The 23,987-nt window shown below is 42.9% G+C and overlaps 1 pseudogene; it reads right to left on the bottom strand.

Annotated features, from left to right (window-relative positions):
• The window catches only part of LOC149212582 (disease resistance protein Roq1-like), a 213,908-nt pseudogene that overhangs the window by 8,482 nt on the left and 181,439 nt on the right, over positions 1–23,987 (bottom strand).

The raw sequence follows: 23,987 nt of genomic DNA, 5'->3' as shown, positions 1-23,987 counted from the left end.
CGCCAAAACCGTCATGGGATTCCCCGCACCACTTTTACGGAATGGTGGTAATTCTCGGGGGGCTGCGATCACACTCATCGGCTGACACGTACCCTGAGCGGTTTGCCAATACAACCTTTTCCCCGGCTGTAAAGTTCGGTAAAAGAGGCCGTGAGACAACCGTAATCTACGGTTAAAACAAAAAAAATCGTCATGTGAAGTAATTAATGTTAATTCATTACGGTTGTTGAATATAGGTGGAGTTTTTAATTTTATTGTTTTTAATTCACGGGAGTCATTTTTTTTCTTACAATACAAGTAAAAAAATGTAATGTTTTTTTTATATGCAAGGTAATGCACAGTAGTGCAAAAGTAAGAAGTGAAAAATTACACACAGCAGTGTTAATTTTCAGGAGAGACAGAGTGAAGTTTTTTGAACTGCCTCTGAAGCAATCTTGGTGTAATCCCTTTGTTAGAGGAATACTTTTGTAAAAGTTAGTTTTGTTAATGAATACAAGTTTTTTTTTTTGTGTTTGAAACTCTGTTTTTTCTGTGTTAAGAAACAGAGCATTATTCTCTTTTCATTTGTTCTGGAATTATCATAAATTTCCAACAAGAAACAAGCGATGTCTAAGAATATGTGCTTCTCCTATTCCTCTAGACCGTCATAGCTAATTCTGAGTCTGCTTTGGATATCCGTTGGAAGTGCTTTGGAGATTTTGCAGAATTGGGCATGCCAATACTTCAAATGTTTTTCACCATGCAGATGCGCCCCAAGCACCGTGAGAGATAGTGGCAATCCATTACAGGCTTCCAAAAACAGATTAACTACTTCCAAATCCACATCTGGATAAGATTTTTCAAAGGCGTGAGAGAAGAAGAGCTCTTTCCACTGTTGTGGATCCAGTCCTGTGAGCTTGTATATGCACGACTCTACAATTCCCCATCTTATAAGAACATCCATACTACGAGAGGTAACTAAAATCAAGCTACCGGATGGAAGGACATCCTTAGCTGGTGAAAGTAATGCATTCATTTGCTTAAGATCATCTACATAATCTAAAATGATGATAGCTTTAGAAGCTACGAGATACCTACTCAGCATCTCTATACCTTCATCGATGTTGTTTATCTGTCCATTCCATTGGGCCAAGTCCTTAAGAAGCTGACTCTGCAAAGAAATTAAAGATTTGTCTCTAACATCAAATAAAAAGCAAGACCTATTATATTATGACATCTGACTGTTAAAGATTTCTTTTGCAAGGGTTGTTTTTCCAACCCCACCAAATCCCACAGTTCCTATAATTCTAGTATGGCCACTTTTGTCATGCCCCTACACCTGCGGTAGTCTTTCAACCACTTATAGCGAGGTGTGGGACCACCGAACACTTTCTTTTCACCAATACTTATGTTCATGGACTACGCCTTAACATTCGATTCTTAGTTTATTTTTTTTCACCAAGTATTATTATTATTCCTTTATACTAATGAACACCCATACACATTCATTATCCACAACAATTATACATAAAGAACACAATTGCACAGTATAAAGGGAGGGGCAACTCCCTCAACAATGAGTCTGCCCAATTTCAATATATTATACAACATTACAATTTTACAAGTATACTCAGGAAACCCCAAGTTTCATACTTAGCCAAATTTCCACTCGGAAACACCTTCGTGCAGCCAACTGAGTTCATCGTTTTAACACATGAGTTGCCTAGCTCGAGTTGGGCGGGCATGCCATCACACGGACCGCCAACCAAAACTCCACAATCGGACTTCGTGTCACCTGACGGGAAAGCGCCTTCGTGCACCCTCCACCTGCACTTATGATTGTCGGGAGAGCGCCTCACCACACTCTCCACCCGAGTCTCCAACTGGCGGGCGGGCGCCAACACACACCTTTCACCCCGAGTCACCAACTGACGTTTACCTCTGCACGACGGGCGGGCGCCTTCATGTGACCCACGACCCTCGTTTCCTCCGAACGGTGGGCGGGCGCCTTCGTGCAACCCACGACCCATGCCTTCACCCATCACCAAGAAGTCGTGCCTATCTCGTGTAGATCTGCCCGTAGAGCGGGCGCATTACCTGTGCTTGCTGCGGCTCTCCTCCACTTCGCACTTCTCTTTGTTGATGATCGAATGACTCCGTTTGTTGATATTCGAATGATCCTTCGCTCCTCCATTTGTCCAACAATATATACGGGCGGTGGGCATGGTTAGCTCGCCCGGCCGACCCATGCCAAAATCGCCTAGCCGACCTGTTCATGTCGTGTGGCTCACCTATGAGGCGGGTCGGCCCACCCAACACGTGGGACCGCCCCCTCAACTCGTCCAACACTTTTCCAACGTTCGGTAGACCCGTGGGTGACTCGCTCAACTCGTCTCCACGGTATAAGCTTGCCAACAAACCGTCTCCCATGCGCATTTTCACTTTGCACGCTCGCTCGTTTGCCTTGGCTCACTCGCACTTCGCACGGTGGTAGAAACTCGGACTACAGGTCCTTACATCCTCCTCCTCCTGAAGTCATTGTCGTCCTTGACAATATGTCATCCTGGTAACCATCCTACCACTGAGATCTTTATATTCGAACAGTCTTATCCATGATATCAACTAGTCCACATACTGTAAACATCCATGCAACATATGTAGAACGACCATCTCAATCATGTCTCATCGCTCCGTAGGCTGCCTGTCAAGATACTCTGCCTGATACTAACATCTGTCTGTACAAACATTAACTCATGTAGATCTAACTCATGCCAGCATCCTTCTGTACACTGGTACCCCTCATGACTCAAACTAGTTGGGTAGCTAATCCAACCATAGGTCCAACCCATAAGAATGCACATCCTTATGTCACCATCAGTCTTTTTCTGACTTCTGCTACATCTCGGACTCATCAAGAATCTGTCCAATTTCCATGCTCAGGTCCATAGAAATTCCATCCCATCTGCAACATGTCTAGTCCATGGTCTTGTTGCACAAGAGTGTACAACACCCTTCCACTGGCTCATACATCTCCATGTCATAACAGCATATGCACAACATCCCTTGCTTCGGCATTCCCCATAGGATATCATGAATGACACCTCTACACATGCTTCTGCATAATGTCCTTGCATAAACTATCATGCTCCATGTCTCCCAACCTGATGTCCATGACTCTAGTTGTCCATGATATCTAACTCAAGTAGACTCCATCTCAATATTTGGTCATCTGCATCCAAGTCTACAATTTGTCATAAAGAAGCCTCCTTCCAAGGCCCCTTGCTAAGTTAGTGCAGCCCCTTCCGAACAAGGTCCCTACACCAACCCTTCTCCAAGGTTGTCTATAGAGAAAGGAGGGCCAGGAAGTTTCCTCCCTGACTCTCATCCACCCATGTATCAGATTGATGTTGTGTCCTTAAGTATCTGTGCACAACCTCAATATCCTCACATGTACATCCAAGCTCTCTAAGTTTGTCTTTTGTCAACTGAAAGTCATATATGCCCATGGCATACCGGCAAAACTCCACTATACCAGCCGGATCTCTACCTGCATAATCTTCTCCAACCACTGCTTCTGAAGTAGTACTCAGACTCCCTTCTTCTGCAACTCCATTATGAAGATCATCAGTAGAAGATGTTTCTGTCAAGTGCTTCAAGGTTCCTGAGATTGACCTCTCACTTACTTCCTTCTTCCTCGCTTTTGCAACGAAGTCAATCAACTTCCCTTCCTTCGTTGTTTGAGTCATACTCCCAAGTCCTCTTTGCTCCACATCCTCATGCTTCACATTTGGATCTTTGGGATACAAAGTCATAGAATTCATCCTTGGTCTATACCCTAAGCAACTCCTTCTATTCATTGGAACCATCATGGTTCTTCCATCAGCTCTGATCAAGAGAATGTCCCGATCCACCATCAGTATGGCTTGTGCAAGTCCCATGAAATCTTGTCCCAACACCATAGAATGATCATCCATGTCCACGATCCTCAATTCCAACTTTCCAAACCACGATCCCAGTCTTACCTGAGTGTTCTTCATCACACCAGTAACAGTGTTCATGGTAGAGTTGACTGCTTTGAAAGCACTCCACTCTCTCTCCATCTTTGCTTTCTTCCCAAAAGACTTTGCTGCATTCCTGTTTAAGAAGATATGAGTAGCCCCTGTATCCACAAAAGATGCAAATCTCTTTCCTTTCACGGTCACCTACACAAAACTCAGCTTCAAGGTATCACCTCCTTCTATCGGCTTTATCTTGTGTCTCACATCAGCAACCTTCTTCAAGAATTCGGCCTCAGAAGTGTCAATTGGCTTGTGCTCCAATTTGACATTCCTCCTAAGGTACTTCACTTCCTTGCTTGGCTCTTCTAAGCAACTCGATCCTGGTTCAGCTTGATTCCCTTCAAGCTTGTTCTTCATCGTGTTCTACTGAAGTACACCAACCAAGTGTCCATTGACTACCTTCATAGAAACTAAGCTTCCGAAAATCCTCTGGATTGTCACGGTAGTGAGTTCCCAGCCTGTCAATGTAGACGAGCTCTTCCTGCTCAATTACAACAATCTTCTTACCAAGAAGCTTCTTCTTTATCTCCTCCTCAATTTGGTTGATTTCAGCTTCCACCTGTTATCACTCAGGTTGTCCTTCTGGTCGGCTCAAAAGGATACGGCCGAGGTAACCACAGACCAATCTTTGGACTGCAGGTTCTAGCCCACCTGCAATCAGAGAGGGCTCTCTCTTTCGGATTTAGCTTTGTTGATAAGGTTTTTAGGCTAGTTATTGAGTTCAAGGGGTTTTCTTTTGTTTTTTGGTGGGAAGGATGATGCTTTCCAGTAAAGAGGCAGGGATAGCATGAAAGTTTTAGAACCATTGGGCGTGGAGTCGAGTGGGACTGTTGGTGCGTTTTCTTGGTCACAAGAAGGAATATGGAGCAAGCTAGTTGCATATGAAACAATCATTCAAGGTAAAAGAGATGGATTAAAGGTTAAGGAATGAGGGGCAATTAAGAATCTCTCATTCAGGTTAGCAGAAAGAAGATAAATGAGCCCTATCTAGGAGCAGTTAAGAATTCCTAGATAACAGTCATCCATATGTGAAATAGGTCAAACATGAGCCATAACAGAATTCATATTTATGCCTAGATCAAGAAGAAAACATTAAGAAGCCATAGAAACTGAGCATAGAGTGCAGCTAAGAAAATTCTAAACCAATCTTTCGTTCTGCAACTTGAGCACAAATGAAATTGAAATAACAGAGGTGAAGAACACTTATTGATTCATATTGCAGCACAAGAATTCCACATTCAATTCTTGAAACCATTAGACACAGAGCAGACAGTCGTTTCCCCAAAGCCTTTCAGCAATCTTTGATTAAGTAAAACATCTCAGATACCCAGTGTGAGTCTCTCATGAAAATTATCAACCAACCAACCCTTTAAACAATACAGAGGGTCAGTATAAATAGGGAAAATTATCCAAAAATTAATCTATTATAGCTGACCTAAACAGGTCTGAAAGAAAATGATTACTTTAACCTAATCTTATCCAGAAATAAATGCATGAAAATATCTTTGAGCTGCGCTGAGGGCAACTGTATCAAAACTGAGTTAATGTCTATCCTGGGTGGCTCGGTGCAGTCCTCCTGTAATAACTGTGATTTTTCCTTTATCTCCACCTCTAACTTGGTTTTTCTGTTGTTTGCTGGCATTAATGTGCACTAATCCCGACTAGATAGGCTTTTAAATGGCCTTAACTGATTTGCTGACTTTGATGAAGGTTTTTAATTTTCACCTACTTTGATGTTACTGAACTGATATTCTTTGGTGCTTCATCTTCCCTCTAATACTCTTTGGCGTTGATCCTAGAGTCTTTAATATCTTCTGAGTGGTTTAGACTGTCCCATCGGTCTTTCATGGTAGTTGTTCGGCCCTCTGTTGCTTTAAAAACTGTGTTTTCCCCTTTCTGAATGCTTCGCGAAGAAAATCGGGTCATTCTGCGCCTTTCAGGCTTGCTGGGGGCCGCGCAGTGAGGGGTTTTCCATTTTGGCCTATTTCCCGTAGCCATGCATCGCGCATGAAAAACTGCCTCAGATTCTGATTCCAAGCTTCCTCGGCTGCAATTTGCGCCTTTCGCACTTTTTTACGATGACGTCAGCATTGGGTCCCAATACGGCGGTGACGTGGCAGGATGACATCAGCAGATGATGTCAGCAGTACGGCCGGGTGACGTGGCGGTACAGCGGAGGAGGTGACTTGGCAGTACGGAGGCAGCTACGTGGCAAGGACACGGTGGCAGGGCGAGGGGAGGTGAGGGATGAGGTGGCGGCAATCGTGGCACAACAGTGGAGGCGCGGAAGGTGACGCGTGGTGGAACGTGGCACTGATGTCATGCAGGCGAGGGCGGTAAGCGGTTTCATGGCGCACCGCTTTAGCGCCTGGGTGGTTTGGGAGGAGGGGGCTCCGCCACAGCCGAGGAGGTGACGCGGGGCAGGAGTACGACATGAAAACCGTCGATCTCCTGGAAGCTAACCCTCGGCATGTCCGGGCGTGAAAACATCCGGCCACCGTAGATCTTGGGCGCGCTAGATCTGACGGCTAGCGGGGCGGAGAAGGCGATGGAAGGATAAGGGACGGGGCCCGCGGCGCCTTTTGAATGATTTATTAAACGGAGGGGGGTTTTAAACATTAGAAATGCGGTTTTATGGGTTATAACAGATTTTTAAAGGCATCAGGAGGGGTCTGAAAGCCTGGAAAGATGGATTTATGCCGTTTGAGAAGGGTTTTAAGGCAAAACGAGGGGTTTATGCCTTGGGAGGGTGAAAATAAGTCAAATAAGATGGTTTTTTATACACATGAAAGGAATTTTATGCTGTGTGTTGGAGTAATATGCATGAAGAGATAGTTTGAGGGTGGAGATGAGGGTTCTTGCCGAGTTTCAGATAAACTTAGCAATTCCCAATGAACTTATGGTGATGTTTCAACCAGGGGGAGGGGATAAGTATATAGGGGAGCTATTAACATAATTTTAGTAGGGGAAGGGGAACACAGATAGGGATTTACATAATAGAGTCAATAGTTAATATGGAAATGATAAGAAAGCGCTAAGTATGTGGATCTTAGGCTATCAAAGGGAGAAAAGTGACTTATAGAGGAAGAATGGAAATATTTGAGTGAAGCAGATCTTCACCAGGAAAATGATATGGAAAATGATGAAACTAAGAGGAATGAAGGAGATCTTGACCTCTTCACGGAAATTAGTGAGTGATTTGGAAGAAGAGGAAGAAGGGGAGGTTAGAGATGTCCAGTTTGAGCTCCTCCAAATGAAAATTGCCTTGTACCTGTGATCTGAAGTACAATATCACTTTAAAACACAAAACTGATCACATATCAACCTTCTGCAACCTCAAAAACTACCCACCTAGCCTACTTACCTAGCATTTTTTCTTCTTTTTGGTTTGGGTGCACTTAGACTTGCAGACCCTGCTTTACAATTTTTCTTTTGACTGCCCTCCTATCTAAATCTACACTTATTTCTGCCAAGGGCCCAGATTAAGCAGTTGGGCTCCTTTGATTCTCTACCTATCTACAAATCTGCCAAGATTAAACTGTTTGGATAGATATCAATTCTCTACATTCTAAAACAAGAAATTGAAACCTAAGGAAGCCAAGATTAAGCTGTTTGGACTTCCCTTTTACAGAACATTCTTCAAAAATGGTTAAGTCATCAAAATTGGAATACAGCAATGGCATTTAGACTGGCACATTTTCATGGCCTCTTCTTTGGCCTCTTTAAGAAATATGGAGCATTGCAGTATGAAAAGTATGACATATTTGGCATGTAAAACTATCAATCATGAAAGATGAACACCTGTTGCAACAGGAGGCTAACAGTGGCTCCACTTGGGGATGGCTTTTCCTTGTGAAAAGCCAAGAACAACAGGTCAGACTGCCTTGATCTTCTATTGTTGCTGTAGATTGAAAAACTTCTTTATGCTGGCTGTTAAAGTGTGAAACTTTGAAATATGAATAGCTCCCTCCTCAACAGAATTACTGTGAACTGTATAGCATCGCCTGCTTTCTTCTTCGTGCTTGATGTTATGTACAATATTTCTTGAGTATTGTACCTTTGAAAACATAGATCAAACTGATGTGTTTCCTTTAGCTCTGGTCTAGAAACAGTTGCTGATGTGAAATTAAAAAATGCTCCGCTCTTATAGATATTGTTTGGCTGAAGACTGCAAGCTGCCCACTGTTTGCTTTTACCATGAATTTATGTGATATAAAAATGCTACTATTGTTGTTTTATTGAGAGTAATGCAGAGACAAAGCTTTAAAAATGGAATATTGGCAATTGGATGCGTCTTCACAAACATTGTTGTTGCTCCTCTAACACTCAGACTGCTTATACAAAAACTAAAAACAAAGCGCTGATATATACAAATATCAATGTACAAAGAGATATGTACAGAGCTGGATTATATCCCTTTAAAAGGGATCATGGTAATGTTTCAGCATTCGGCCATTTACAGGGCCTTCTTCAGCCATGCTGCCCTCTACAGATTTGAGAAAATATGTGTTATTTCCCTGAACAACAGAAATAACGAATGGCCCTTTCCATAAAAAATCAAATTTTGCATGTTTTCCCTTGTCTTCTCTTCGTGAATCCCACCTTAGAACTTTGTCACCAATATAGAAATCCTCAGCCTTAGCTCTCTTATCAAACATCTTTTTGAGCTTTTCTTGCAAAATCTGAGCTCTGTCATAAACTTGCTCTCTGGTTTGCTGAAGATGAATGGTTTGGTTGATTCTTTGTTGAATGTCGTTTGGTTCAGCTTGAATCTCCTGTAACAGTCTGATAGTAGGGATGCCCAAAGATGAAGGAAACCTGGCTTCCATGCCATATACTAGCTCATAAGGGCTCATCCCAATGGATTTCTTTGTTGAAAGTCTGTCTGCCCATAGGGCATTTGTGAGCTTTCTATGCTAGTTCTTCTTGTTTTCTTCTATCACTTTCTTTATGATATTAATCAGGCTCTTATTAGATGACTCAGCCAAGCCATTACCTTGGGGGTAATAGGCTGTGGAATGCCCCAAGGTGATGTGAAATTTGTGGCAAAAATTGATCATTTTTTTGGATTTAAAAGCAGCGGCGTTATCAGTAATGATCTTCTCAGGGCAGCCAAATCTAGAAAGGATGTTGCACTCAAGGAATTGGATAATGATGGTGTCATTGGCTTGTCTACATGGGATGGCCTCAACCCACTTGGTGAAATAGTCGCTGGCTGTTAAAATCCATTTGTGCTGGCCTGAGGAAGAGGGATGGATTTCTCCAATGAAGTCAAGACCCCATTGTTGAAAATGCTTTTCAGTTGAGATGGGTTTAAGGGGCAGGGGCAACAACTTTCTTTTGCCCTCAAAGATTTGGCATTTGTGACATGAAATGGCAAACTTCTTTACATCTGCAAAAAGAGAGGGCCAATAGAAACCAGCCCTTAGAATTTTATCAGTAGTGGACTTCCAATATAGATGCCCTCCACAGTCACCTGCATGGAATTCTTTCATGACATTGTTAGTTTCATTCATGATTAAATAATTAAGCAATATACCTTCATGATTTTTCCAAAATAATGCACCATCTATGACACAAAACTTTGAAGCCTTCATTCTTAAAAATCTTTTCTTAGTTCTGGAAAATCCTGGGGGGGCAAACAGGTTTAACAAAACAAAGCATATATCAGCGTACCATGGGGATTGCAAAAAGGTTCACTGATCTGTGGAGTCGCCATATCGTGTTCATTGTCCAATTGGTTAATGTCTAAGGCTTGAAAGTTTGTTTTGGACATCAGTTTGGCTAAACCTTGTCCCTTTATGAGCTTGGTTGGTTTTATTTCTATGTCATACTCAAGGATGTTTGCAATCCATTTCCCTCTTTTGCCCTCTAATCCCTCTTGGGTTAATATGTCTTTTACAACAGCATTTGGGACATAGGCAATCACATGTGAATATAAAATGTACACTCGGAAATCTTTGATTGCTTTGACCAGGGCATAGGCCTACTTCTCCATGATTGGGTACTTCAAAGGGGCATCTCTTAAGGCTCGGCTGAAAAATGCAATTGGCTTTTTAGCTCCCTGATCATCCTTTTGCAAAAGAATAGCAGCTATGGTGTGATCAGATGCAAAAGAAAATATGATAAAGTCCCTATCAAATTGTGGACTTGTGAGGATAGGGGCTTGGGTTAAGGAAGATTTTATGCCCTCAAAGGCTTGTTTAGTTTCAAGAGACCATCTTACCTTGGCATCCCTTTTTAACATGTTGCTTAACAGTCTTATCCGCTCAGCGAGATTTGGAATAAATCTCCTTAGGAAGTTGATCTTTCCCAGGAATGCTTGCAACTCTTTTATGTTTCTTGGATATGGGATTTGGAGGATGGCTTGGATTCTTTCAGGATCAATTCTAATCTCGTCCTTTGATATGATATGGCCAAGGAGTTTGCCTTCTTCAAGGCCAACGAGGGATTTCTTGGGGTTCAAGGAAATGCCATATTTCCTACATGTCATGAATATTTGCCTCAAATGTTTCAGGTGCTCTTGATCAGATTTAGAGAAAGGGGTTAGATAATCAAGATATACAACTAGGAAATCATGTATTTCTTTGGCAAATGCAATATCCATTGTCCTTTGAAAGGTAGCACCAGTGTTTTTAAGTCTGAATGGCATCTTCACATACTTAAATGTTCCCCACGGTGTGGTAAAGGTTGTCTTGTCTTGGTCATCCGGGTGAACCAGTATTTGACTGAAACCTGAAAAGCCATCTAGCAAAGAAATTCTAGATGATCCCACTACTCTCTGCAGAATATGATCCATTTTGGGCAATGGGTAGTGGTCTTTTAGGGAGACTTGGTTTAAATTTCTTAGGTCTACGCATAGCCTAATATCACCTGTCTTTTTTCTTGTAGGAACAAGATTGGATACCCATTCAGAAAATATGATGGGTGCTATGATACCTGCTTCAAACATTCTTTTCACTTCCTTTTCAATCAAAGGGAGAAGCATAGGATTGATTCTCCTCAGTTTCTGTTTGAACGGTTTTTGGTTTGGTTTTAAGGGAATGGTGTGTTGGATTACTGAGGTGTCATAGGATTTCAAATCCTCATAACTCCAAGCAAATACATCTTGGAATTCTTTGAACAAATCAACATATTTGGGCTTCTGATCAGGTGGCAAATTTTTGGATAATTTGATCATTTTGGGCTTCTCTGCTGTCCTGATGTTATGTTCTTCTATAGCAGCGTTTAGGGGTTGCATTTTTGGTTTCTTGGGAACATCATTAGCATCAAACATGTCTTCCAATGGAGTGAGGCCAGGAGGGAGTATGTTATCTTGCAGATCAACGATCTCGGCCTCTGTTTCAGCTATTTCCTCCAAATGCATCAGTTTCAGCTCTTCTATATTTGTATTATCAAAAACAGTTGGGTTCAGCATTCGTTTGGCTGTTATAGGTGTTACAGCCTGCTGATTTTCATTCGTTTGCTATTGTTCATCCGTCATGTCAATGTTAATATTTGAAAACTCATGCTCAAGAGTGAGAAAATTGTTAATCTGGGCATCATTCTCGAACACTTGCCAATCTTTAACATTATTTGGGACAGCGGGCTTGTGTTTTATCTCAGCAGTAAAATGATGATTTGGCTCAAAGGGAAGCTTGCATGTACTAGCAAAAGTGGCTAGGCTGTGTGCATGAATGTTATGCTCTCTTGAAATTTTGGTAAGCTTGGATTCAGTGAATGTATTGAGTATAACAGTGGCAGCAGTCCTATAGGCCCTCATTCTATTGTCATTGGTAACAAAATTACCTTTCATCTGTTGTATGATTAAATCAGATTCACCTAAAATGGATACTTTTGCAGCTCCTATAGCTTTGAGCAGTTTAAGGCCTAAGAGGAGAGCCTCATACTCTGCCATGTTATCAGTGCATTTGAAATTTAGTCTATAGGCATGGACTTCTGCATGATTGTTATGTGTATTGTGAATCTAGACACCTGCCCCTGCTCCTAACTTGTTGACAGAGCCATCAAACTTTAAATACCATGTGATTTCTTGCTTGTGGTTAGTGTCAAGAGTTTCAGTCATTCTTGCAGCGGACAGATTTGAATTTTTTGTTTGAGGAGGTTCTTCTTGTGAGTTGGTTGTCTTGATTGTTTTGACAATTTTATCAGTATGGGAAACCGATTCTTCATTGATGTGTGTGTTCAGTTCTAAAGCCAACGGCTTGTCATCAATGGGAGGACTTATTTCATCATTAAATAAAATAAAAGAATCCATATCAGAATGGATTGAGTAAATGGGAAAATTTCCAGGCTTGCTCTCACTAGTTACCACATATTTCATCAGTGTTTCTCTATACAGTCTCTTTGGTTGCCCAAAGACAGATATAGTGGCATAAGAGAGGTCTAATTGGAGGGATCCTTGAAGTTTTTCTCCCCAAGATCTTGACAATAACATGCCATACTTTGGTGGAATGTCAGCAACCACCACATCCATGAGGATTGTCTTGTTAGGAAATTGGACTAAGGAGACACACAGGTCTTTCATGAGGCCTAAACACTTGACTTGACTTGAGTCAAAGGAGAATAGATCTTTGTAGGGTCTTGTAACATCAAGGTTCAGCTTTTCCATTACAACTTTGGGCATAACGTTGTGTGAGGCACCTAAGTCAAACATGGCATTGTGCAGGACTTTGTCATGTATATGTAAACTGATATAAAAGGGCAAGACAGATCCATATGTTGATTTTCCATTAACTTCTGGACCAAACAACAGCTCAGGTTGATCATCAAGAACATTCACATCATCCTTTACCTCCGGCATTTGAAGTGACCTTTGAATTTGTTGCCTATACACATCATGTTTGGCCAGTTCGGATAAGGGGATGGATATCTTCAATTTACCGATTTCTGCCTCTAAGTCAGATGATTTTTCAGATTGGGTTTTAGTAATGTGAGAGGCAGGTTTCCCTTTTTCCATTGGAGCATTAGCAACTTGGTCTTGTTCATCAATGTTATAGGAAGTGTTTGATTGCGGTTTTTCTGTTTTAGGAGGGCTTTTTGGAATGCTGTTCAAATTTTCTTTCGAGGAAGAAGGTGGCAAAGGATGGTCAATAGAAGGCTGCATTTGTGTTATGTCCTCTACAGTCACTTGATGTGGGTTTGGGACAGGTATATCAGCTGGTTCTGTTATGACAGCCTTGCCTTTAATCTTGTTGGGTTGTTTGCCATCCTTTGGTTTGTTAGGTTCAGGAATGTCAATGGTCCTAGTTCTCAGCTTATATTGTTTTTGGACCTCATATGCAGCAGTATCATAGCCTTGTTTAAAATCAAAAGACTCACCAGACTTAGTCTGAAATTGATTAAAGTCATGCTCATCTTGGTCTTGCTGAGTTAGGAAAATTTGTTGCTCAGCCCTCGAATCCACCAGGTTCATGTGATTGTCCTTTGGGGGTTCACTAGATGTAGATCCTTTCGCATAATTTTCATGAAAAGGTGGTCTTATATCATGGTCTGGACTAGACCTACCAGCATTTTTGTTCTGTGTTTTCCTGAAATTTGGGTTCCTTATGGTATTCGACTGTTGTCCTTCCCATGATGATTTCCTCTCGACACTTTCTACTCTATCTCCCAGCCTTTGCATGCCATTGATAATAGCATCAAGTTTCTGATCTAAGGCTGAGGGTTCTTCTTTGAAAGTGGTTCTTCTCTCCATTCTAGCTCTATTTCTTTTGGCAATTAGGTTGGCCTCTACACTAACAACAACATTTTGCATGTCTGCAAGGGTTTGAGGGGCTCTTTCTTTTAACTGGTAGGCCATATCTGGGTCGAATCCATCAGGGAATTTATACAAGGCAATGTCAGGTGGAGGTCTTAGGTTCTGTGGTATTGAATTATAGACATTATTGAATCTTGCACAGTAATCTTGGACAGACTCTTGAGGGCCTCCTTTTATTGTATCGTATTCAACAAGTATGTGCAAGGGGTCTTTATTTTTCTCCCATCTGTTGGTAAAGGATTGGTAAAGCTCATCCAGAGTGGTTATGGAATTTGCAGCAAGTGATCTGAACCAAGTTCTTACATCACCTGTTAAACTTTGAACAAAAGTTTTCATTCTCACACTATCATCATCTATTTCGTAGTTCTCAAAGTAGTCTTGCATCTTCTTTGTATGCTGAAGGGTTGTGCAAGTGCCAGTTCCATCAAAATATGTGATTTTCGTTTGATGATCCTGAGGTATAGCCCTAGGGTTCGCAGGTAATTGCAGGGGTGCATATCTATTGGCCATGTTTACAGGGACGACCGAAACAATAGGGATAAGTGGAACAACTGGGACAACTGGAACAACATTAGTGGTAATGGGAGTATGTGCAGTGAATGGAGGTGTGGAAGGAGTGCTTTGGGAAGTAGATGATGAACAAGGGGAAGCAGGGTTTGAACGAAATAAAACTTTGATAGGGGTTGGAACACTGCTTGGGTGAACTGCTTTAGGACTGTTATCAGCAAAATCTTCTCTTTGTTCTTGCTTCCTAAAGATTTTTGGGATTAAGTTCGGATTTTCAAAAGCAGCTGGTGGATTTGGGTCTGGATTTGACCTAGTATAATGAGAATTCTTTTTGGGAGCCAGATTCTGAACTTGTTTTGATATTTTCTGTGAATGTTTTTAGAATTAGCAAGGAACTGATCAAATTTCTGGGACAGCTATCTGTAGTTTAAGACTAGCATGAAGATTGACTGAAGCAGCATTTATTTACTCCTGTAACTGCAAAGCAATGACAGTTTCAAAGGCTTCCTGGCCGACATTCAGACTTCATCTGTAGTTTTAAAGAGTAGACAACACTAATTTTTGTTCCTATGGAGTTTTCCAACTTGATTTGTGAAAATATCTGAGGATGTCCCCAGTGGAGTCACCATTATGTTATCACTCAAGTTGTCCTTCTGGTCGGCTCAAAAGGATACGACCGAGGTAACCACAGACCAATCTTTGGACTGCAAGTTCTAGCCCACCTGCAATCAGAGAGGGCTCTCTCTTTCGGATTTAGCTTTGTTGATTAGGTTTTTAGGCTAGTTATTGAGTTCAAGGGGTTTTGTTTTGCTTTTTGGTGGGAAGGATGATTCTTTCAAGTAAAGAGGCAGGGATAGCATGAGAGTTTTAGAACCATTGGGCATGGAGTCAAGGAGTGGGACTACTGGTGCGTTTTCTTGGTCACAAGAAGGAATATGGAGCAAGCTAGCTGCATATGAAACAATCATTCAAGGTAAAAGAGATGGATTAAAGGCTAAAGAAAGAGGGGAAATTAAGAATCTCTCATTCAGGTTAGCAGAAAGAAGATAAATGAGCCCTATCTAGGAGCAGTTAAGAATTCCTAGATAACAGTCATCCATATGTGAAATAGGTCAAACATGAGCCATAACAGAATTCATATTTATGCCTAGATCAAGAAGAAAACATTAAGAAGCCACAGAAACTGAGCATAGAGTGCAGCTAGGCAAATTATAAACCAATCTTTCGTTCTGCAACTTGAGCATAAATGAAATTGAAATAACAGAGGTGAAGAACACTTATTGATTCATATTGCAGCAAAAGAATTCCACATTCAATTCTTGAAACCATTAGACATAGAGCAAACAATCGTTTCCCCAAAGCTTTTCAGCAATCTTTGATTAAGTAAAACATCTCAGATACCCAGTGTGAGTCTCTCATGAAAATTATCAACCAACCAACCCTTTAAACAATACAGAGGGTCGGTATAAATAGGGAAAATTATCCAAAAATTAATCTATTACAGCCGACCTAAACAAGTCTGTTAGGGTCCCACCCTAACCCCCTTATTTATGTCATGGGATCACGTCATAGTCAAGAATCAATAAAGCCCATATTAATAATTGTAAGTGGTTAACCCGCAATTAATGACGGGACCACAGTTAGTTGCAAATGGGCGGAAGTATTAGTTAGATGGTAAATGGGCGGTAGTATTAGATAGACGGTATTAATAAAATCCACGATATTGGCTCGTGGTATTGCATGTATGAGTCATATATAAAGGATAGAGACTCCCTGCGATGAGTATTGTGTCTTGTTTTGTAATCGAGCTCTGCTCTATTGGAGGTTGCCCCCTCGAAGAGGCCTGTGAACATTTCTCTCTGGATAATAAAATCATTGCTATTCTGTGCTCTGGGTATATTTTCTTTGCATATTTTGTGTTCTCGGTATCTTTCTTCGCAAATTCTATGTTTGGGTATCACTTTGCAGGTTAAGAGCATAACAAGTGGTATCAGAGCGCTTTCCAGGGCTCGGTGGGATCTCCAAATTTTAGCAAAAATTTTTTAGGCTAGAGACGTGTTCCGGCGTCTTTAAACCACGGGATCTGTCGTTAAGCGCATAAACCTGCGGATTTGGGGAGGCATGCATGCAGGAAATACAAGAGGTGGTCACATCTGTTGGACTCCCTTGTAACCCCTATGGGTACCCCTTCGAGTAGTAGCGCATTAGACAGAACCGCGCACGGACTGTCTTCCACGTACCTCTGGGTATATAGGAAGCCCCCTAGCTCCCTTGAAACCTCACCATAGATAAACCTTCGGCCGTCGTGTTGCTACAGTACACCGAGAACAACACTCGGAGAGATTACTCGCCCGTACGATAGGGTAGTCGGGTTGTACGGCTAAGGGTACGGTCGATCTTCCTTAGTTAGAGCCCTGAAACATTGGGCCGAGTACTACTGTCAGACCCTTATGTATATTGCGATCTGTAGCACCTGACACTCCCCAAGACCTTAGTTCCCTTTCGCTCGAGGGATCACACGTCATCTATTCCAGATCAGCAGCAGCAGTTGTTCCACCATTCACATCTCTCAGATCCATCAGACCTGATATTCCAGATCAGCAGCAGCAGTTGTTCCACCATTCAGATCTCCCAGATCCACCAGATCTGATATTCCAGATCAGCAGCAGCAGTTGTTCCACCATTCAGATCTCTCAGATCCACCTCAGCAGCAGCAGTTGTTCCACCAGTCAGATCTCCCAGATTAGCCAGATCGGAGTAGTTGAAAAGGGTTCTTGTACCTGGATATAATTTTCGCAGGACTTTTGGTGCCATTGACATTTTGAGGATTTGGCGACTGCAGTATTGATCAGAAAGGAGTAAAACTCCGTTAGGAGTTTTCAAAAAAAAAAAAAAAGTCTGAGATCTTCCTGGGCTCTTATTGGTGACCTAGCCCATCAGAATCAGGACGACGAGCTGAGCAAGGTGGTACCATTCAATTCTTCGCAAAAAAAAATTTCGGCAGTCCCAAATTTTAGTCAGACGGGTGTATGGTAGAAACTCGCGCTCAAGCAATGGCCAATGAAAGGACTCAAGCAATGGCCAATGAAAGGATAGAAAAAATAGAAGAAGAGGTGCACTCCCTCCACTCTGTGGTGGAAAGGGTCGAAAAGCATCTTAAAGGATTAGAGTGCCTAATAAATGACAAGGGCAAGGAGCCAGCCCACGAGGAGGAGTATAAGGATCATGAATACCATGAGGGGGAGTCTAGCCACTCTCCTCACGTCTGGCACACCCATCCACCACCCAATCAGAGACCTCCCAAGTTGGATATGCATAAATTTGACGGTTCTCACACGTCCGCATGGCTAGCACAAATGGAGCAATATTTTCAATTGAATCATATCACCGATGAGGGGACTAAGCTTATGGTGGGCACCATGTACTTGGATAGTGAAAGATGGCAATGGAAGGAATGGTATCAGCGTTGCGATGGACAATTTAAGAATTGGGGCCAATTTACCAAAGCTCTTCGAAATCGCTTTGAACAGGAAGACTCTTTTTTGGGGCGTCTCACTAAGCTCCGACAGACGGGTACAGTGGATGAATATATTACCGCTTTTGAAGCCTTAGCCTTCCGCACTAAGGGTCTCACAGATGAATTCTACATGGAATGCTTATCAGCGGTCTTAAAGAAGTCATCAAAGCTCAGGTTCTACTCCACCACCCCCCCACATGGAACGAGGCTTGCCAGGTAGCCCGTAAGGTGGAAAGGGCATTAGCAGCTCAATCCAGCCGCCCCAACTTTCCCGCTAAAGGTCGTCCCTCACAGGCTCCCAATATGACCCAAACACTTAAGGTTCAAAAGGTGTCACCTGCAGAAATGGTCGAAAGAAGGAAGCAAGGACTATGTTACTACTGTGATGAAAAATATTCCCCGGGTCATAAATGCAAAGAGCACAAGTTTTTTCAAATAGATGCCACTGACTACAGCTCCACCGAGGAAGATCCACCACTTGAGGAACCAGAGGCGACCGAAGAAGATAACCAACAGGAGATGGTATTTGATGAACCCATGATTTCGCTACATGCATTGGCAGGAATTTCTTCACCTCAAACCCTAAAAATCAGGGGTTTTCTTAAACAGCGGCCAGTAATAGTTTTGATTGATAGTGGAAGTACCCATAATTTCATCCACCAAAAGATCGCTGAAGCAGCACATTGTTATGTCCTAGCAGTTTCTAATTTCCAAGTCGAAATTGCAGATGGAGGCACAATGAAATGTGAAGGTCGCTGTGAAAATGTCAAACTTCAAATGGGGGGTTATCAATTGAAAACCCACATGTTTGCAATACACATGGGGGGTTGCGACATTGTCCTAGGTGCGGAATGGCTCCGCACTCTTGGGCCAATCACAATGGATTTCCAGGAGTTATATATGAGTTTTAAGCAGAACGACTACACACATACCCTCCGTGGGCTACAAGCGGGAGCCCCTTCTATCATAAGCTCGCATCGTATGGAAAAATTGTTAAAAAATGGCCATCATGGAGTAGTAGCTCAATTTAATGCCATCCAGGTAGTAGATACCATGTCTTCGCCAATTCATCCTGAGATGCAACAGATTTTGAATAAACATCGGACGGTCTTTGACAAACCTCATGAACTTCCACCCTCGCGAGGAGAACATGATCATAGCATCACATTGGTTCCAGGGGCCTTACCCCCAAATGTGCGGCCATACAGACATCCGTTCACCCAAAAGAATGAAATAGAAAAAATCATCAAGGAATTGTTGGAAGCAGGTGTCATTCGTCCTAGTATTAGTCCTTACTCATCTCCCGTCGTCATGGTCCTGAAGAAAGATGGGGAGTGGCGGATGTGTCCAGACTTCAGGGCCCTCAATAAGTTAACAGTAAAAGATAAATTTCCCATCCCAGTGGTTGACGATTTGCTGGACGAACTCAATGGGGCTCAATTCTTCACTAAATTGGATCTTCGCTCAGGCTACCACCAAATTCGCATGAAGGAAGTTGACATTCCCAAGACAGCTTTCAGAACTCATGAAGGCCATTATTAGTTCTTGGTCATGCCATTTGGCCTCTGTAATGCCCCCTCTACTTTTTAGAGCCTTATGAATCACCTCCTCAGACCATATCTCAGAAAATTTGTCCTGGTCTTCTTCGATGACATCCTCATCTATAGTGGCACTTGGGCGGCACATCTTAAGCATGTAGATATCCTCTTGCAACTGCTCAACAAGCATAAACTATTTGTCAAAATGTCTAAGTGTGCATTTGGCATGGAAGAAGTTGAGTATTTAGGCCACATTGTGGGTCGTGAAGGTGTCAAGGTTGATCCCAAAAAGATCCAGGCAATGCAAGAATGGCCTCAAACTAAGACTTTGAAAAGCTTGAGAGGATTTTTGGGTCTCACAGGCTATTATCGTAAATTTGTCCGCAACTATGGCCACATAGCGAAGCCCCTGACGCAACTTCTCAAGAAAAATTCCTTCTTCTGGAACGAAGAAGCACAACAGGCATTTACCTCTCTCAAAACAGCCATGTGTTCCACTCCGGTCTTAGCCCTACCGGACTTCACCAAAACATTTGTCATTGAATCTGATGCTTCAGGAACAGGGATTGGAGCAATCTTAATGCAGGAAGGGTGACCATTGGCCTTCACCAGCCAACAACTAAGTGGGAAGAACTTGGGCCAATCTACCTATGAGAAGGAAATGATGGCCATCTTACATGCAGTTGAGGTCTGGCGACCCTACTTGTTGGGGCGACGTTTCCAAATCCGCACAGATCATCACAGTCTTAAATATTTTTTGGAGCAACGCCTATCTTCCCCCCAACAAAATAAATGGTTAGCCAAAATGCTGGGTTATGATTATGAGATCATTTACAAGAAAGGGAAAGACAACAGGGTAGCAGATGCATTGTCACGCCAATTTGAGGAGGAAAGTACTCTGCTCGCAATATCCCTCCCCATTCCAGATTGGATTGAAGAGGCTCGCGGGGAATGGTTTTCACATCCTGAGCTCTCCCAACTCATTTCTCAATTACAGACAGATCCTCATTCCAGCAAGGGCTACTCGTGGCAGAATGATATTCTTCGCTACAAGGATAGAGTCGTCATATCACCAACATCCACCCTCAAAAGTCGCATTTTGGCAAAATTGCACTCCTCTCCCATTGCAGGACATTCGGGCTTTCAGAAGACATACGCTCGCACCAGAAGATCATTTTTTTGGACCGGCATGAATCAGGACATCCTTACTTTTGTAGCAGAATGTGACGTCTGTCAACACCACAAGGGGGAAACCGTCAACACACCAGGCACATTACAACCATTGCCCATTCCGGCGTCAATTTGGATGGAGGTCTCCATGGATTTCATTACAGGTCTTCCAAAGTCTGGGAACAAATCAGTCATCATGGTGGTTGTGGACCGACTATCGAAGTATGCTCATTTCTGCTCTCTACCACAACCATTCACACCTACTTTGGTTGCTCAAACTTTCATGGATCAAATCTTCAAATTGCATGGCATGCCCACTTCGATTGTGTCCGACCGCGACCCAATCTTCACCATTAATTTTTGGCAGGAGCTCTTCAGAATACAAGGCACTCAACTCAAACTCAGTACTTCATATCATCCGCAAACAGATGGTCCAACCGAAGCCGTCAACAAATGCCTAGAAACCTACCTTAGGTGTTTCACTTCAGAAAAACAACACCTTTGGGCACAGTGGTTACCTCTGGCGGAATGGTGGTATAACACCAACTATCATGCCACCACCAAAATGACTCCCTATGAAGTAGTCTATGGACAACTTCCGCCGTCCCCTACTTCTTATCTCACGGGGTGCTCCAAAGTACAAGCAGTAGATCAACTCTTACAACACCGTGCAACCATGCTGGCCCACTTGCGCGAGAATCTTCATCAAGCTCAGAACCATATGAAGCAACAGGCTGACCAACATCGCTCAGAGCGCCAATTTCAAGAAGGGGATCAGGTCTTTTTGAAGCTGCAACCATATAAGCAAACATCACTCAAAGACAAGGGCTGTCAAAAGCTCTCTCCAAAATTCTACGGACCATATCAAGTACTTCAGCGCATTGGAGAAGTGGCTTACAAGCTGGCTTTGCCACCTACAGCAAAAATCCACCCAGTTTTCCATGTATCGTGCCTCAAGAAAGTGATTGGGAACAATTGCCGAGTTCAAACCAGTCTACCTGAATTGGACGAAGAAGGATCAATCTGGCTTCAACCTGAACAGGTTCTAGACACACGAGACAAGCACCTGCGTGGCCGCGTGATTACGGAGGTCCTAGTAAAATGGAAAGACACCTCGCCGGAAGATGCAACTTGGGAACCAGCTGCTATTCTTCAGCAGTTTCCGCAGCTTCAGCCTTGAGGACAAGGTTAGTCTTAAGGGGGAGGGCATGTTAGGGTCCCACCCTAACCCCCTTATTTATGTCATGGGATCACGTCATAGTCAAGAGTCAATAAAGCCCATATTAATAATTGTAAGTGGTTAACCCGCAATTAATGACGGGACCACAGTTAGTTGCAAATGGGCGGAAGTATTAGTTAGATGGTAAATGGGCGGTAGTATTAGATAGACGGTATTAATAAAATCCATGATATTGGCTCGTGGTATTGCATGTATGAGTCATATATAAAGGATAGAGACTACTTGCGAGGAGTATTGTGTCTTGTTTTGTAATCGAGCTCTTCTCTATTGGAGGTTGCCCCCTCGAAGAGGCCTGTGAACATTTCTCTCTGGATAATAAAATCATTGCTATTCTGTGCTCTGGGTATATTTTCTTCGCATATTTTGTGTTCTCGGTATCTTTCTTCGCAAATTCTATGTTTGGGTATCGCTTTGCAGGTTAAGAGCATAACAAAGTCTGAAAGAAAATGATTACTTTAACCTAATCTTATCCAGAAATAAATGCATGAAAATATCTTTGAGCTGCGTTGAGGGTAGCTGTATCAAAACTGAGTTAATGTCTGTCCTGGGTGGCTCGGTGCAGTCCTCCTGTAATAACTATGATTTTTCCTTTATCTCCACCTCTAACTTGGTTTTTCTGCTGTTTGCTGGCATTAATGTGCACTAATCCCGACCAGATAGGCTTTTAAATGGCCTTAACTGCTTTGCTAACTTTGATGAAGGTTTTTAATTTTCACCTACTTTGATGTTGCTGAACTGATATTGTTTGGCACTTCATCTTCCCTTTGATACTCTTTGGCGCTGATCCTGGAGTATTTAATATCTTCTGAGTGGTTTAGACTGTCCCATCGATCTTTCATGGCAGTTTTTCGGCCCTCTGTTGCTTTAAAACTGTGTTTGCCCCTTTCTAAATGCTTCGCGAAGAAAATCGGGTCATTCTGCGCCTTTCGAGCTTGCTGGGGGCCGCGCGGTGAGGGGCTTTCCATTTTGGCCTATTTCTCATAGACATGCGCGATTAGCGCTAGGCGCTAATCACTAGGTGCTAATCGCGCATGAAAAACTGCCTCAGATTCTGATTCCAGGCTTCCTGGGCTGCGATTTGTGCCTTTCGCACTTTTTGACGATGACGTCAACATGACGTCAGCAGTGGGTCCCAGTACGGCGGTGACGTGGCAAGTTGACGTCAGCAGTACGGCTGGGTGACGTGGCAGTATGGTGGAGGAGGTGACTTGGCGGTACAGAGGCAGCTACGTGTCAAGGACACGGTGGCAAGGTGAGGGGAGGTGAGGGATGAAGTGGCGGCAATCGTGGCACAGCAGTGGAGGCGCGGAAGGTGACGCGTGGTGGAACGTGGCGCTGATGTCATGCAGGCGAGGGTGGTAAGCGGTTTCATGGCGCACCGCTTTAGCGCCTGGGTGGTTTGGGAGGAGGGGGCTCCGCCACAGCCGAGGAGGTGACGCGTGGCGGGAGTATGACTGGAAAACTGCCGATCTGCCAGACGCTAACCCTCGGCATGTTCGGGCGTGAAAACACCCGCCCATCGTAGATCTTGGGTGCGCCAGATCTAACGGCTGGCAGGGCGGACAAGGCGGCGGAAGGATAAGGGACGGGACCCGCGGCGCCTTTTAAATGATTTATTAAACGGAGGGGGGTTTTAAACATTAGAAATGCAGGTTTATGGTTATAATAGATTTTTAAAGGCATCGGGAGGGGTCCGAAAGCCTGGAAAGATGGATTTATGCCATTTGAGAAGGGTTTTAAGGAAAAACGAGGGGTTTGTGCCTTGGGAGAGTGAAAATAAGTCAAATAAGAAGGTTTTTTATACACATGAAAGGAATTTTATGCTGTGTGTTGGAGTAATATGCATGAAGAGATAGTTTGAGGGTGGAGATGAGGGTTCTTGCTGAGTTTCAGATAAACTTAGCAATTCCCAATGAACTTATGGTTATGTTTCAACGAGGGGGAGGGGATAAGTATATAGGGGAGCTATTAACATAATTTTAGTAGGGGAAGGGGAACACAGATAGGGATTTACATAATAGAGTCAGTAGTTAATATGGAAATGACAAGAAAGCGCTAAGTATGTGGATCTTAGGCTATCAAAGGGGGAAAAGTGACTTATAGACGAAGAATGGAAATCTTTGAGTGAAGCAGATCTTCACCAGGAAAATTATATGGAAAATGATGAAACTAAGAGGAATGAAGTAGATCTTGACCTCTTCACGGAAATTAGTGAGTGATT

The sequence above is a fragment of the Pinus tabuliformis genome, chromosome 1_1 (genome assembly GCF_031772625.1).
Source record: "Pinus tabuliformis cultivar Carrire ecotype Pingquan chromosome 1_1, CPIR1, whole genome shotgun sequence".
Lineage (NCBI taxonomy): Eukaryota > Viridiplantae > Streptophyta > Pinopsida > Pinales > Pinaceae > Pinus > Pinus tabuliformis.
This window is presented reverse-complemented; position numbering and strand designations above follow the sequence as displayed.